The sequence below is a fragment of the Garra rufa genome, chromosome 17 (genome assembly GCF_049309525.1).
Source record: "Garra rufa chromosome 17, GarRuf1.0, whole genome shotgun sequence".
Classification (NCBI taxonomy): Eukaryota; Metazoa; Chordata; class Actinopteri; order Cypriniformes; family Cyprinidae; genus Garra; species Garra rufa.
In genome coordinates this window covers 41068479-41086170 of record NC_133377.1, presented here as the reverse complement: position 1 = coordinate 41086170, position 17692 = coordinate 41068479, and positions in this window count along the sequence as shown.

Sequence of the window (17692 nt, the reverse complement as noted above, 5' to 3'; positions counted from 1 at the left end):
AAAAGTTGCTGCATGACGTGCTTAATTTACCAAAGGACATGGACATTAAGATCGAGAGGGCACATCGCTCAATAGCACCAAAGCCAGTGGACCCAGCAATACCCCCAAGATCGATCATTGTAAGATTTCTGGATGCAGCTGTGAAAGACGTGATCATCAGACAAGCGTGGAGCCAGGGACAAATCCACTTCCAAGAAAGACGAATTTTCTTCGATCAAGACTACTCTCCGGAACTTCAGAAGAAACGAACAAAAGTTTACGAAGTCATCAAGCAGCTAAAAAAGAAGGAAATACCGGCAAAATGCATATACCCGGCACAACTGAAAGTGAAACTTGGCACTGGAGAGAAAACATTCGCTACACTCAAGGACGCGACAACACAGCTGAGAGAATTGGAAATTGAAGTACGTTGTGGAGAGAGGGAGTTAATGGAAGAAGAGCTAAAAGAAAGGCCTGGAAGTAAAAGGAGAAAGTGGGACACCATACTATCACCACGTGACATTAAGGCTTTGATTCAAGATGTATAAGGTACTTCAAACGGGACAATAGTAAGTCCGAGCGTTTTTCAAGTTAACTTAGGAAGGTTTGTTCACCTTTGTTAATAGGAAGTTGTTGCAAATATATTATGAACATTTTCATATGTTAGATTGCCACAAGTTCATATAAGTTCATTGCAAAAGTTTTGATGGATGCCAAATTCGAATGGGAAATGAGTGAATCACACTCAATTAGACCGCTTAGGTACACTTATATTAGTGTTATAGGGGTTTTAACAGCACTGTGTGCAATATCTTTCCTGGAGAGGATGGGCCACACCTCTCTACCACAATACCAACAAGGCTTAGACGCAGAAAAGGTTCGAAAGTTGCGTCTAATGGGACTGATGGAAGTCCAAGTTCGGTTTATGGTTAATGAAAATTTTTTTGTCCCCCCCCCCCCTTTTTTTTTTTTTTTTTTTTTCTTTTCTGTCGTTATCTATACAAGCAAGGAAGAATACCTATCATTAGACTTTTCAGAGTAAATGGAGTTTCTGAATTTCATTAGCTATAATATAAATGGAATTAATAACCCAATAAAAAGGAAAAAGATTTTTACACAGTTAAAAAAATGGCATGGCTCCGTAATACTACTCCAGGAAACACACTTACTGGAAAGAGAACACTTAAAACTAAAAAGAGAATGGGTAGACCAAGTGTATAGTTCATCATTTGGAAATAAAAAGAAAAGAGGAGTGGCTATCTTGTTTAGCAAAGCGGTGGGCTTTACCAATGAAAAGACCTTTCAAGATAAGGATGGACGATATGTTATGGTGGTTGGATCAATTGGAGGCACAAAGATTACAATTGTAAACATATATGCTCCAAATGAAGACTCTCCCTTTTTCTTTAAAAAATTAGCAGCACTTGTGGCAGATAAAAGTGAAGGGATTCTGATTATGGGAGGGGACTTTAATTGTATATTGAATTCTTACCTAGACAGATCACCACTAACAACAAAACCTCCTTCGAAAATGTCAAAAGGAATGTTAAATATGATGTCTGAAATGGGTTTAGTGGATGTTTGGCGATATATACATCCAAAGGAAAGAGATTTCACATTCTTGTCGCAAGTGCATGGAAGCTATTCAAGGATTGACTATTTTTGTATAACAAAAGCAGATATATATAAAGTAAAAGAATGTTCAATCGAGCCAACCACTATCTCAGACCATAACCCAGTTATAATGAAAATTAATTTAGGATTAGACAAACAATTTAGATACTGGAGATTGAACGTATCTATCTTAACAATTCCCCAAATTAAACAAGACATACAAAAAGCATTGAAGGAATATTTTTTGATTAATGATGATGGTAATGTTTCCCCATCTATCCTGTGGGATGCAGGAAAAGCCACAATAAGGGGAGAAATTATATCTATAGGATCTCGTCTAAAAAAACAAAGAAATGCAAAGCAAGAAGAATATGAAAATGAAGTAAAGAGGTTAGAGGGCGAACACAAAAAAAATAAAAAAGAAGATACACTTAGGGAGTTAAAAGTGGTAAGGAAACAATTAGACGAACTACTAACATATAAAGCAGAGGGAGCCCTTCGATATATAAAAAGAAAATACTATGAAATGGGGAATAAAGCTAGCAGACTTATGGCTTTTCAACTTCGGAAAGAACAAGCAAGCCGCACAGTTCCGAAGATTAGACATCCCGTAACAAAAAAGAGTGAGACCCATCCCAAAGCAATATCAGATACCTTTGCGGAATATTTTCAAGAGCTGTATAAAAGTCAAAACCAAGACTTTAAAAAAGACAAAATTATACAATTCTTGAAACCTCTTAATTTGACAAAATTATCAATGGAAGAAGCGAGCAAATTAACAGATCCTATAACAGAAGATGAAATTATAGAAACAATAACGAATCTTAAAAATAATAAGACACCAGGAATAGATGGGTTTTCGGGAGAGTATTATAAGGCCTTTGTGAAAGATTTGGCTCCAATATTAGGTAAAGTATATAATTATACATTGCAATCAGGTGACCCACCAAAATCATGGTCAGAAGCCATAATTTCTGTTTTACATAAAGAAGGTAAGGATCCCACACAATGTAGCAGTTATCGTCCAATTAGTCTTCTATGTGTGGATTATAAAATATTAACTTCTATACTAGCTAAAAGAATCCAAAAAATTATTAAAAAAGTTATAAAACCAGACCAAACTGGATTTATTCAAGACCGTCATGGAAATAGCAATGTAAGGAGGGCTCTAAATTTACAATCAATAGCAAAAAAAAATAAGAGAAATGCAATGCTTCTCGGCCTTGATGCCGAGAAAGCATTCGATAGAGTTGATTGGCTATTTTTAGAACAAACATTGCTAGAAATGGGTTTTGAGGAAAAATTTGTAACCTGGGTTAACATGTTATACAAAGAATCAAAGTCGAGAATAAGGGTAAATGGCCAGTGTTCAAAATTCTTCAAGGTAGAAAGAGGAGTGAGACAAGGGGATTCACTATCTCCCGTTCTTTTTGTACTGAGCATTGAACCATTAGCAGAAGCTATACGCCAGGATGTAAGAATTCAAGGAATAGAGGATGAAGGGAAATTAGTTCACAAAATATCATTATTTGCGGACGATGTATTGCTTTTCATAGAAAACCCTTCTCGTTCCATTCCCCCACTTATGCAGTGTCTGCATGAATATGGCCTAGTTTCAGGTTATAAAATTAATGAAAGTAAATCTGAAGCATTGATGATTTATGGTGTCTGGCCATCCCAGTTGAACAGTCAGGTTTCTTTTCATTGGTCAAAGCAAGGATTTAGATACCTGGGAATTACCCTAACTCCTAAATCTAGCCAACTTTTTGAGGCAAACTATAAAAAACTAATAAAACAAATAAAAAATGATTTAATAAGATGGGAGATTCTCCCTCTCTCACTATTGGGCAGAATCGAGGTAATAAGAATGAACTTACTACCCAGATTTCTTTTTTTGTTCCAATCACTTCCAATAAATGTACCTATCTCGGAATTCAATATGTTAGATAAATTAATTTGTAAATTTTTATGGCAGAAAAAGAAGCCTAGGATAAAATTTAAAACCTTACTTTTACCAAAAGAGAAAGGAGGCCTAGGCTTACCGAATCTAAAATACTATTACTGGGCAGCTCAGTTAAATGCAATAGTGGCCTGGATCACAAATGACAAAGAATCAGGATGGGTTGAAATAGAACAGAACACAATTAAAAGAATACCCTTAACCGTTCTACCTTTTATAAGCATAAAACGAGTCCCACAAAAAAAAATTGATAATGAATGGATAAAACATACTTTAAAAATTTGGACAAAAATTAAGAAAATGTTTGGAGGTCCAGAATCTATTTCTAGAGCCATGCCTATAGTAGGTAATATTGACTTTCTTCCATCTATGTGGGACAGTGGATTTAAAATATGGGCTGATAATGGTCTTAGAACTATAAACCAATTATTCAATGGAAAAGAAATTAAGGATTTCTCGCAAATACAAAAACAATTTAACGTCCCCTCTAAAGATATGTATAGGTACTTTCAGATACGACATTACATTACAAATCAAAAAGAAAAAGACAAACTTTTCAAAGAGCCTAACAAAATAGAAGAATACTTCATTAACATTATAGAAAAACATTTTCCAACAAAAAGACATGTCTCTCATTTATATAAAAGGCTAATAACTAATATTATGCATAATACAGATGATATTAAAGGAAAATGGGAATTGGAACTGAATGTTATAATTGAAGATGAAGTATGGGAGGACTTATGCGAAGGATGCCATAAAGGTATTAATAGTCAACTTTGGAAAGAATTTGACTGGAAAGTAAAAATGCGATTTTTCAATACACCTTATGTGATTTCTTCATATGTAAAAGAGCCATCTGTAGCATTGTGTTGGAGAAAATGTGGTAAAATAGGTGACCATACCCACATTTTTTGGGATTGTCCAAAGATTCAAATATTTTGGAAAAATATTAAAAAAGAAATAGATAAGATTCTAGAGATAGAAATGCCTCTAGATCCTGTGGTGTGCTTATTGGGAGCATTGCCTAAAGAAATGTACAATGAAGAACAAGGATTCATATTGCGGATACTGTTACTAATAGCTAAAAAAATGATAACAATACATTGGAAAGAAGAAGGTTCTCCAAGTGTGGCACAGTGGACCCAGAGACTGAAACAGGTCCATACAATGGAAAAAATGACTGCATGTCTTCAGATGAAGATGGAAAAATTTGGGCAAAGATGGAGATGTGTAACAAACTATTTAGATCTGTAAAGTCTGGTCAACCAATGTATGGTATAATAGGGATGTAACCCGCTCTAACTTGATGTACATGTTTCCTCAGCAAGTCAAAGTATGATGTCATAAATATGTTTATATATTTTTTTTATTTTTTATTTTTTATTTTTTATATATTTTTTTTATTTACTTTTTTTTTTTTTTTTTTTTTTTTTTTTATTTATTTTTTTTATTATTATTATTATTATTATTATTATTGATGTTTTAATTTTACTGTATTACTTTATTTTCACTGTATGAGGTTTGTTTGTTCAAAAATCATAAATAAAAAGTTCCAAAAAAAAAGAAAACATAACATTCTGTAGTTTATTTACTAATAGTTTAAGGCCATTTCGCAATTTTCCCTACTGACTACACCTAAACCTACCCGAGAGTATGAACAAAAACGAATGTGACGTAAAAACGCAAATACAAGCATGCCATTTTAGCTTGTTTTTCGATCTCTCGTCTTTCAGCTTTCTCATCGTGAGTCATGGATCTTGTTTCCGTTTCCGTGCCAGCTGAGCTACGGAGCAAGCTTGCATCTTTCCACTCCGAAGATATCAACAAAAGTTTTTTTTCCAAAGTAAGATTTTCTTTTCACCACGCCCCTTCCACAATGAATAGCTTATTATTCTTTTATGATTGTTAAACCTAACATATACCATTGCAAACATTACTCTGTGCTCTAAAAATAGACATTTTAAGAAATATACAAGGTGGTAAACTGGGTAGAGTGGATACACCCTTTTTTTGGGCGCTATCTATACAGTAATAGTTCAATCATATAAAATAAAATGTATTTTCCGAGGCTGTGTGTGTTTGTGTACTGGTATTACCTATGTTATGGAGACCAAATTTTCCAACAAGTACAGTAATACCAGTAAATTCTAACCTTACAGGATTTTTTTTAGGTCCCCATAAGGAAACAAGGATATAGTTCATACAGAATGACTGAAAATGTAAGGTAAGGTTTAGCGGTAGGGTTATAGAATATACAGGTATGTGTTATTTTTACTGTTATGTTTACATTTGTACTGTTTGCCATATCTTTTTTTAGTGTTAAATATTTGTTTCTAATTTGTTTAAATTAATCTGAATTAATTAAAGCAATTTAAAAATCTGAATTTTAAAAAAAAAAAGTTGCAAAACTGTAATTTTGTCATTTTTCACATTTGCAATAAAGGGTTAGCCAGTTTTAGAGCATTAAAGGTTGTATCAGCGATTTCTAGCCTGAAACATAAAGTGTCAAATTCAGCTGATCTTTCATCACGATCCGCTCGCTGCCTGCCCAAGGGGCAACCTCCCGCTCTCTCTATTGAAACCAACACGGAAGTGACTTAAACTGCAATTCATCGACTGGCCGCTAGAGACTGGCTGCAGAAGGGAGTCAGTCCCATTGACTCCCCATGTTAAAATGCCCAACTTTACAGCAGAAAAAAGTATGTTTACAGCCTGGTTCAAAAAATGGTTTTGGTCTATATAGCTAGTTTTGCCCTTCATGTCAACTGTGAGGGGGGTGAATTTTTTTATAACTCATCCGTATAAGTTATATTAAGCCTTAAAGTTCTGCATAATTAAAGGCGTGGCCACTTGAGTGACAGTGGGATTGCCGCTGCTCTCACCACTGGCGCGCTAGGCGGGCGTGGTTTCAGCAACCAGCTCCACCCACGTCCCGCCTTTTTGCCCATTTTTGATTATCCGGGAGTGACGCGCGGTGACGCGATTCCAAGATGGCGACGGCCGACTCCCGCCCACTATAGGCTTCAAAATAGCCATTCAGAATCCTACGGGTGACGTCACGGATACTACGTCCATATTTTATACAGTCTATGTGCCTGCCCCATAAATTGTCACACCACAACACCAAACCCCTGACGCTGATTGGTTGGAACACTGTTTGTTTATGTGTGGAAAGGTTGGTAGTGCCGATTGTTTTTTTGGCATATCTCGGACCCTAGGCTGACCAGAGAGACGCGTTTTTTTCACAGACAATTTATGGGGCAGGCAGCGAGCGGATCGTGATGAAAGGTCAGCTGAAATTGACACTTTATGTTTTAGGATAGAAATCGCTGATACAACCTTTAGGTGTCTCAACTGTACACCATATAGGTACAGTTGAGACAAAAATGCTTCTGTTTCTGAGCTAATTGTGGAAAATATAAACTACTTATGGCTATTATCAATTAGTACACAAACAAAAGAAATATGTTTGTGTATAAACAATATCATGTGAAAAATCACTTCATTTCAGCATCTAGTTTTTGTGTAATGATGAAAAAAAGCAGAAAGTGCCTCTACTGTACTCGGTCTCCCCTACTTTTTGTCATGAGATCAGGTAGGTCAATAAAGTCTAAAAAAAAAGTCACCTCAAGTGTCTATTCAATGTGATTGCTGGTAAGCAGCAGCAGTAGTAATATGAGATGTTTGGTTGCAGTAGATGTTTCTCATATCACAATTCAAATCACAGTTGCAATATTTATCAAAATAATGACAATTTGATTTACTTTTGGCCAAATCATAGCTTTGCTAGGCCCATCTAATTTGTATCTGTGATCACACTGAGCGAGAATCTATCCTGTCACTGCCAGAGCGCTCACTAATTCAGCTCACTTTTCATTTCAGCAGTTTACGTCCAAGACACGCTCACATCCATGAACTCGACCGCTCAAATCAGTCCGTTATCAGGCTGTGATGTCACAGACGCCTCATTTGAAGGAATTCTGAGAATCTTCCTGCGTCCCACTGAGACGACGATTCAGTGTCTGTTTTTTTTACACACTGCGGTTTTAATCAGAAACTCGATCCGCTCTCCTAATCAGCGCATTGATTTCCCTCCTGCTAACGTGGGTCAAACGGAGCAGATCTGCTTTCAAACGTGACCACAAATCAAGCCCCCGCCGCAGAACAAATGCCCTCTGTGTGCGAGAGACGAGAGGGAGCGGAAAGCCCTTCCTCGGCCTGTCGCGCTGCTTTTTGATCAGGCGCTCAGTAAGACAGGACGGTTGCTATTGCAGTCTAGCATTTGATTATAGCGGAAAGCTCTTTTTTTCAGTTTTTTGGGAATCTGCCCCTTGAACTGCAACCGCACGGAAACCTCGGTCTGCTTCATCACAAATGCAGATGTTCAAAGCGAGCTTGACCGTGGTGAAGTTCGAGCGACTGGATGCTCATCGCAGCTTGATTGGCTCTGAATTACAGGAGATCTGCAGGGGTGGGAGCTAGAAGGCGGCCTCTTCTAGTCTACTAACTTTAAGGACAGCCTTAATGTAAACATACTTTGTTTTCATTCGTGTTAAGCAGAGTTGTGCATATTCAGAATCAAAGAAATGCTCTTTTCAATTCATAACTGTCAATTTGAACTGAATTGGCTACAAAACATGAATTCAATGAATTCAACACAGGTAATGCTGGTCACTTTACATACAGCTGATACTGATTGTATTTAAATTGAAATGTCTGAAGGATAAGTAATGCAGAAACTAGAAATGTTTCTTGTTTCCCTCTATCAAAACAATAGGACATACCTGTTTGAGTGTCATAAATATTCTTTTTTCCACAATTTGCATGCCTGTAACTTAAGTATGAAATGTTAATTATTGCAAGTGTAAGAGGCCTTCAGCGTTTGAGGTACCAAATATGCCCTTTAGCAGAAGATACTACTTCAATCTATAACTTTTTCACATTTTATAACACTAAAAAATTAAAAGAAATTCTAATAATTATTCCAGCTGAGGTAAATCTTGGTTTATTGGTGTGAATGCAATCTGTGGCGAAAGCAAAATTCCCTATGAGGCATGGGGCATGCTGCATGCTTAAACTCTTGGTAGCTTCAGAAATTGTTAAAATGACCAAAAATCCCTTCTTCCAAATATTCCTGAAACCGATTCAAATATAGACTACAGAGAGCAAGGTATTGTGTCTAAATTTGACCATTTCAATGCATTTTTAGCAGCTACGTTCAATGCAGCTGTTTTGATATAAACAAGATACAATTCTAATTTCAACATTATTTCTTCTTCAGACCTTGTTCTTTAAATACAATAAGTATTGGCTGTATACAAAGTGACAAACATTTGGTTTTCAACCACAGAAAACCAACAATCTGGACATAGAGACTCATTGAGATCCCCATATCTCTGGGACTGAATGATGTAGGGGCCTTGAAAATGAAGATTCCAAAAGGAAGGTTCATTAAGATCTAGAATCTAAAATCATATTGTGATATCTTTAATACTCCTTGAGTTAGACATGCAAACCTTGAAAAAAGAATATTTGTGGCATTCAGACAGTTTTCTTGACAGAAGGAAACAAGATACATATTTAGTTTCATTGTTATTTGTTTTTCAGCCATTCCTCTTTAAAAGAAAATAAGTCCCATGTTTTTGCAAATTGACCTACATTTGCTTTTTGACCACTGAAAATTGCCCTGGAGCCATATTGAAATTCCTATATCTTTGGAACCGAACCATACAGGGCCTTAAAAATTAAAATGCTATAAGGAATGTTTGTTAAGACCCAATATATAAAAGGGCATTAAAATATCTCTAATACTACTTGAGTTACAGACCTGCAAACTTTGGAGTAAAAACCTGAAAAGTGCTGTTTCCCCATTTTTGAATGGTCAACATTGGCACATAATATAACAAAGATTGCTATATTATGGTGAAGTAATTTTTAACTCAGAATTCACTACAAAATAGTGGATTACTCAGTAAATATTTTGGCTTTCATCAAGTCTATCTTTCTCCAGCAAAAATATTAGCAAAATCAAAGAATTTGAGTCTGGGACCTCTAGTTGAGGAATGAGCCTATACTCATTTATACTCATTTTAAATATTGTATTATATTCATTTATTTGTTCTTGAATCTCTTTTAATTCTGCTGCCTTCCCCATAAATAAACAAATTCAGGAATTCAGCTTGATTTCAATTCAGTTCTGAATGGCGCAAAACCCTTTTAAAGTAGTTCACTTCCAAAACAAAAAAAATCAGATAATGTTCTCACTCCCTTGTCATCCAAGATGTTCATGTCTTTCTTTCTACAGTCGTAAAGAAATTCTTTTTTTTTGAAGAAGAAGAAAACATTTCAGGATTTCTCTCCGTATAATGGACTTCTATGGTGCCCCCGAGTTTGAACTTCTAAAATGCAATTTAAATTCAGCTTCAAAGGGCTCTAAATGATCCCAGTCTAGGAAGAAGGGTCTTATCTAGCAAAACGATTGGCTATTTAAAAAAAAAAAAAATTATATACTCTTTAAATCGCAAACAATCGTCTTGGTCTAGTTCTGCGTGAACTGTGTGTATTTCTGTTTATGACAGTTAGAGTATGTCGAAAAACAGAGCAAGACCAAGACAAGCGTTTGCGGTTACAAAGTATATCAATTATAAAAATTATTTATTTTTTAAAAAAAATAACCAATCGTTTCACTTGATAAGACCCTTTTTCCTTGGCTGGGATCGTTTAGAGGCCTTTGAAGCTGCATTTAAAATGCATTTTGGAAACTCAGGGGCACCATAGATATACGGAGAGAAATCCTGAAATGTTTTCCTCAAAAAACAATTTCTTTACGACTGAAGAAAGAAAGACATAAACATCTTGGATGACAAGGGGGTGAGTACATTATCTGTACATTTTTGTTACTTTTTTGTTTAAGGCCTACATTGGCATCTGGACAGATGTTTAACAATTTGAGCACGGTTGCAAAAAGTGATGTTTTTTAACATCTTGTCAGGGTGAAAATTTGTGTTCCGCTCAAGGCCCTTTATCAAATTGCTTCATTTGACTGATCCTCCACTTTGGAGGAGTTTATATTTCATCTTCCGTGCTGCTGAATTGAGCCTCCCTGTTTTTAAACCCGTCCATTGGGGCTGCAAATAAATATGACCCTAGTAAATCTCAGCCAGAGCAAATCTAACCAATGCTTTGGACTCTTCCTGCCTTTCAACGGCTACAATTTACAGTTCTCTCAGAAATATTGGGCTGGCTTATCTGGACGGTGTGGACAGAGCGTTCTGGAGATGAATGAAGTGGTATGAGGAGAGAGCGACAGATAGACGTGGAGACAGGCGGAGAGATTCAGCATAACCCGCCATGATAAACTGGTTAATTAAGCTTTCGGTTGCAAAACAGCCATTCGAACCTGGGCAACTCCAGCTGTGAAAGAAATTACGAAATAATTCCACAAGACGAATTGCTCCAAATATGAAACCTCGTGACTTCCCAGCATGCACGACCTCTATGCATGACTAAGGGTGCTTACATACTCTGACGGAAGATCCCTTTTGAGAGTGTAGAATGAATTGGGTCAGATTGACATTATTTACATGGCTATTGTAGTTTTTGTTGACTCAATAAGTGCAAACATTGTGTACTTCTGTGTCCGGAGTGCAAACGGAGCGATTGATCCAGTTCAGTCTGGTTTGTTTCACGCTTCAAACCGTGACGGCCATCTGTGTCAAAACCCAAGCCAGTGAGACTTTTAGTCGAACAAAGATGACTGTTTTTCTTACTTTTTTTCCAAAGGGAACTTTGAGATGAAGAATAAATATTGTTTTCCAGAGCGGTTGTGAGTCAGTTTTGGGCTGGAGGGCTGAGTGTTGTTTGGGGGTCGAGGATGAGGGTGGTATTACAGCGAGACTGTGTGCTTTCTGTCTTGGTTATTTCTATTGGCATTTTGTTTCTAATCCAGGAGGATTTGGGTTTGTTTCATGTGGATTTGGAGGTCCAGGAACCCGAGGATGGAAAAACTCCTCTAGAGCAACACGGCAAAGAAAAGAGCAACAATACGGTGGACTTCACCACAAACACTCGGCAGTATTTATTTATAGAGAGAAAATTCACAAATCCAATTTGGCCCCAGATCTGAAAACAATGCAATCGCTGTTCTGTGTTTGTACAGGAAATATTTCTGCCCTGAGGTACATCACACTGGTGAAGATGTACAAACACAAAACACAAAACACTACCATTCAAAAGTTTTGGGTCAGTAAGAAATACTACTTTTATTTAATAAGGATGCATTAAATTAGTCAAAAGTGACAGTAAAGACATTTATAACGTCACAAAAGATGTCCATTTCAACATTGATAACAATCAGAAATGTTTCTTGAGTTGCAAATCAGTATATTACAATGATTTCTGAAGGATCATGTGACACTGAAGACTAAAGTAATGATGCCGAAAATTCAGCTTTGATCACAGAAATAAATTACATTTTAGAATATATTCACATAGAAAACAGCTATTTTAAATGTTCGAAATATTTCACAATATTACAGATTTTACTGCATTTTTACTCAAATAAATGCATCATTAATTAATAACGCATTCAGATCAGGGTTATCATTGTTAACTAAAACCATAAAAACATTACTTGTTTTATTTCAGCTGACTGCCAAGACATTTCTCATTTAGTTTAACTTGAAGTAGTTTTTCGTTATTTTAGTACTTAAACACTTTGAACAGAAGTGTGTGTTGTTACAAAGGATTTCTATTTTAAATAAATGCTGTCCTTTTTAATGTTTTATTCATCAAAGAATCCTGAAAAAAAAAGTATCACATCTTCAAAAAAAAAAAAACATTTAAGCAGCACAACTGCTGCCAATACTGAAAATAAATCAGCATATTAGATTGATTTCTGAAGACTGAAGTAATGATGCTGAAAAATTAGCTTTAAATCACAGAAATAAATTCTATATTTTTTTCTATTCTTAATCACATAAATGCTTAATGAGCAGAAAAGACTTCTTTAAAAAAACACAAAAAAAAATCTTACTGATCCCAAACTTTTGAATGGCAATGTACCATATCAGTGAACATTTTTCAAAGACCTAAAATCTGTCTTGTCTGGCGAGTCTGTTTCTGCTTTTGTGTTTCGTATGGCACCTGCGTTTAATATCAGGAGTCTCTTTGGCTGCCGTGTGAACTCAATGAGCTTCTGTAGTTGAGTAAAGCTTAGTTTTGCATGAAAGCAGAGGTGTGTGTGTGTTGATGTACTGTCAGCGCCGGCAGGACTCAAAGGACTCCCGCTGTGTGTGTTGTGCTTTGACTGACGGAGGAGCTGCGCATCTCAGATGCCACAGAAACATCTGCACAAATCCACCATCTCTCTGCACAAGAATACATGTCAGTGGGGCTTCATTTTATCCACCATTTTCACTGTGAAATGCCCACTAAATTTTATTCGCAGAGCAGTTGTTTCTACACTTCTGAACATTCTGAAGTTTTGCTTTCATGCAATTTAAGTCGCTATGAATTTTTTGTCATTTACACATTTGGCAGAGGTCCTATTATGCTTTTTCTACGGTGGCCGACAGAGGCCAACGCGCTGCAAACAAGAAAACACATGCAAACAGAAAAAAACGACAACAAATTAAGAAAACATCTTCATCAGTTTGACAACACAGGCGCTGCAAATCCTCGCAACGCAAACACAAATACGGAAACGCGCTGCAAATTCTCACAACACAACCAAACCCAGAAACGCGCTGCGAACACATGAAGGCGCTGCAAACTAACAAACGCGCTGCATATAGCACGGTCCACAACGGAAATGTTTCAGGGGGACCTCAAAAAGTGACGAACTCATCTGGGACCTGATTATTTATATCACTATATTACCTGATTATTTATATCACTATCACCTTTAAGTGATACTGTACTATCACTAAAAGGCGATAGTTCACCGATAACACCTCTGCTCTGACCAACAGCCACTGAACAAATAATCAGGTCCCAGATAGGTTCGTCACTTTTTGAGGTCCCCCTGAAACATTTCCGTTGTGGACCGTGTTATATGCAGCGCCTTCATGTGTTCGCAGCGCGTTTCTGAGTTTGGTTGTGTTGTGAGAATTTGCAGCGCGTTTCCGTATTTGTGTTTGCGTTGCGAGGATTTGCAGCGCCTGTGTTGTCAAACTGATAAAGATGTTCTCTTAATTTGTTGTCGTTTTTTCTGTTTGCATGTGTTTTCTTGTTTGCAGCGCGTTGGCCTCTGTCGGCCACCGTATTTTTCACTTTTTGAATTTTAGCCAGTGTGTGGTGTGTATGTTTGGGTATAAAAAACATCTACGAAGTTACAAATCTCAAAGTCGACTCCAAAGGGAGATATTTAGTTTTAAAAAAATCCCTTTTCAAGAACTACAACGAACAGCTCCTTTGGACTACAGCGTCTGTTTTCAGGATGCTGTAATGTCACGATGCAGTCCATTAGAATATCTGGCGGTGGTCTGGTCAAAGGTCCCCACCAATGTCCAGAGCAAATCTACGCCCTTGATCTAAGCTGTTCACCAATCGCAACATTTCATTTTTCGGAAGGCCTTCATCAAACCTGGAACTAATCGAGCCATTTGTGCAAGCCTGGGGAGAAAGCTATTGTAACAATGTAAATTATGTGAAAAATAATGCGTGTTTCGAACCACCAAGCATGAGAGCATGTTCTCATGCCCCCAAAACAAAATAAAGACTTTGTAAAAGAGCATAATAGGACCGCTTTGAGTGCATTTGACACCCTGCATTAAGCAAACAAACTGAGTTCATACAGTACTGTCATCTGACCATATTCTTGTTCTAGCGTCCTTCAAAATCTAAACACCTGAAAACCACCAAGGCTTTATGTAATCATCCAAAAATGAGATTAAAAACAGTTATGTTTCTTCATCCTTGACTTCCTGTAACAGTCCTTTCTTTCTCTTCCTCCTCAATCTGTCTGTCATAAGATGTCTATCCTCATCTGTCTCTCTGTGACAGCCGTCTTTCTGCCCTCACATGCACCCACACCTCTTTCCTGTTTGCTCAGGTGGATGATACTGTGGTTTTGGAGTGAACCAGTAGTGACCCTATACTTCAGATCTCAACACACACACACACACACACACACACACACACACACACACACACACACACACACACACACACACACACACACACACACACACACACACACACACACACACACACACACACACACACACACACTAACTCCGGTATTAACCCAACAGCATCAGCCTGAGGTTCATGTAAAGTCGACAGATCAGGTGTCTGGATAAATTAATGAAAATGTGAAAAAATTGTAATTCTGAAGAATTTACTTGCAAAATAGGGTCCGTTTTTCGGCTTTTAGTCCATATCCATTAGCTTTCAGGATATCATGATATGCAGTGTTGGGAGAGTTAAAATAAAAATATATCCATGTGTTTTAACATTGCATACAATAATTTCAAAGCATTTACATATTAAAATACAATACCAGTCAAAAGCTTTTGAACAGTAACATTTTTCATGTTTTTTTTTTTAAAGAAGTCTCTTCTGCTTACCAAACCTGCATTCATTTGATCCAAAGTACAGCAAAAACTGTAAAATTTTTAAATATATTTACAATTTAAAATAACCTTCCTATTTTAAATATATTTTAAAATGTCATTTATTCCTGTGATTTCAAAGCCGAATTTTTAGCATCATTAGTCCAGTCACATGATCCTTCAGAAATCATTCTAATATTTTGATTTGCTGCTCAAAAAACATTTACTATTATTATTTAGTTGAAAACAGCTGAGTAGAAACTCGAGTTTTCAGGTTTTCATCTAAAATAGAAATCTTTTTTAACACTATAAATGTCTTTGTCATCACTTTTAATCAATGTAAAGCATCACTGCTAAATAAAAGTATTAATTTCTATCATTTCTTCTATAATTATTAAAGAATCATAAAAAAAAAAATGCACTCAACTGTTTTAAATATTGATAATAAAAAAACATGTTTCTTGAACAGCAAATCAGCATATTAGAAGGATTTCTGAAGGATCATGTGAAAATGAAGACTGGAGTAATGATGCTGAAAATTTAGCTTTGAACACAGAAATAAATTACATTTTAAAATATATTCAAATAGAACAAAGTTATTGTAAACAGTAAAAAGATTTCGCAATAATACTGCTTTTGCTGTACTTTGTATCAAATAAATTCAGGCTTGGTGAGCAGAAGAGACTTCTTATTAAAAAAAATAAAATAAATAAAAACATTAAAAAATCTGTCCAAAAACTTTTAACTGGTAGTGTACCTTCTGAAAACTATTTTGAATTAGTTAATTTAAAAGGTATTATTTTAAATTAAAATCTACCCTACTTAATATATCTATGTTAGCTAAATGAACATATGTGAATGTATCAGTGTCAGAAATGAACAGGTCTCAAAATATGGTAAAAATGTGTGTTTATCATACAAAACATAAGCTGATATTGATTTAATTTTATATGTAAATCAATGAAACTAAACTATATTAATTAAAAAATTAATTAAACATTTTCATGCACTGATTAATTTTAGGTATTTGACAAATTTACATGACATACAGTGTGTTTTTATAAAGTTACACAGAGAAATACCTCTGAAAATCAGCTCCAGGGGGCAAAAAAGGGCTTGTATTAAAAAAGTGAGATTCTGACACTGGTATGCATGTCTGGAAGGAGAGCTGAACACCTGCAGGGTCTCTTGCCATCATTACCCAGACACCCCCTCTCCCACACAGTGACACGGCAGACCCTTACAGCACATCCAGCCTGGAACAGGATATGACATCGGACAGAGAGCTGGACTCGCCACACATGGAAGCCATCAGAGCTCAGAGTGCTTGTGTGATGGTGGTAAAAAAAACTTTTAGTCACAGCTCGCGCTCTCTAGCTCTCTCTCTCTCTCTCTCTAATGTAAGACCTTCAGGAAGTAACACATAAATAAGATGCATTGTGCTACAAGGTTGAAGACATTTTATGTTTTGCACAAGGCTATAATGGTTCACTATAACTGTAACTTAAAAAAAAATTCACTTTAAATAAAATGAACGTTAACTGAATTCAAATAAAATATATATATTAAAAAAAAACACTACTCACAAGGAATTTTACATTTTCATTTAATTTAACTTGATGTATTAAAATAACTAAAACTGAAATAAAAATGAATAACTTTGTAAACATTTTTTTTCTAAAAACAAGAACAGAATTAAATTACTCAAATGTAACTAAAATAACTCAAATTTAATACTAATATTATTATTTATTAAAAAAAAAATCATAGTATCTGAATGATACTAAAATAACTGGTTCTGCACTAAAATGCAACTGTTTTGCTAAGAAGAAAAAAAAACAGACTGGATTTCCCAGGCTGGTGTTCAGCTGGTTAATATGGCCACGTTTGATGGTTTTAGAGCTATTTTAGGCATTTGCTGAACCATCTCAGACAGGTTTAAGCTATTTTTTTCCACCAGGGTTAATAGTAATCAATTACAAATAAAATCACCTTATATGTCCTAAAACATGAAAACAAGTTGCATTCTTGAATGTCCGCTTACGCTGTCATGGAATCAGCGGGTTTTTAATCCAATTTTTTGGTTAAATGTTTGACATAAGGTCTGTTTAACATAAGATATTTTGACCTTTTATTCTATGACGTAAGATAATATAAATGAAAAAAATTTCCTAGGCAACTGGCCGAAACAATATTTTTATTTTTTCAATTTTATTTTTTATTTCATTTAATTTTTTACACTTTTTAAATGGGTTTTAGTTTTAGTTAACTATAATAACCCTGGCTAGATTATAGTAAATATATTACAGTTCAGTGCTACTGTGAGTTAGTTCTGTTTATTTATATAAATATATAAGTTTGTAGAATCAGAGAATTTTGTAGGGGGAAAAAACAGATGTTGATTATTTTCATATTTATATATTGTTTTCATTAAGATATTAGTTGCATTTTTGGTCAGTTTGTTTTGTGTTTTGTCATTTTCTTGCTTTGTCAGTTTTTTGTTTATTTTATATGTTTTTTTTGTTGTTGTTGTTTTTAGTACATCAAGTTATCAAAAAAGTTATCAAAATTCGGTTTTAAT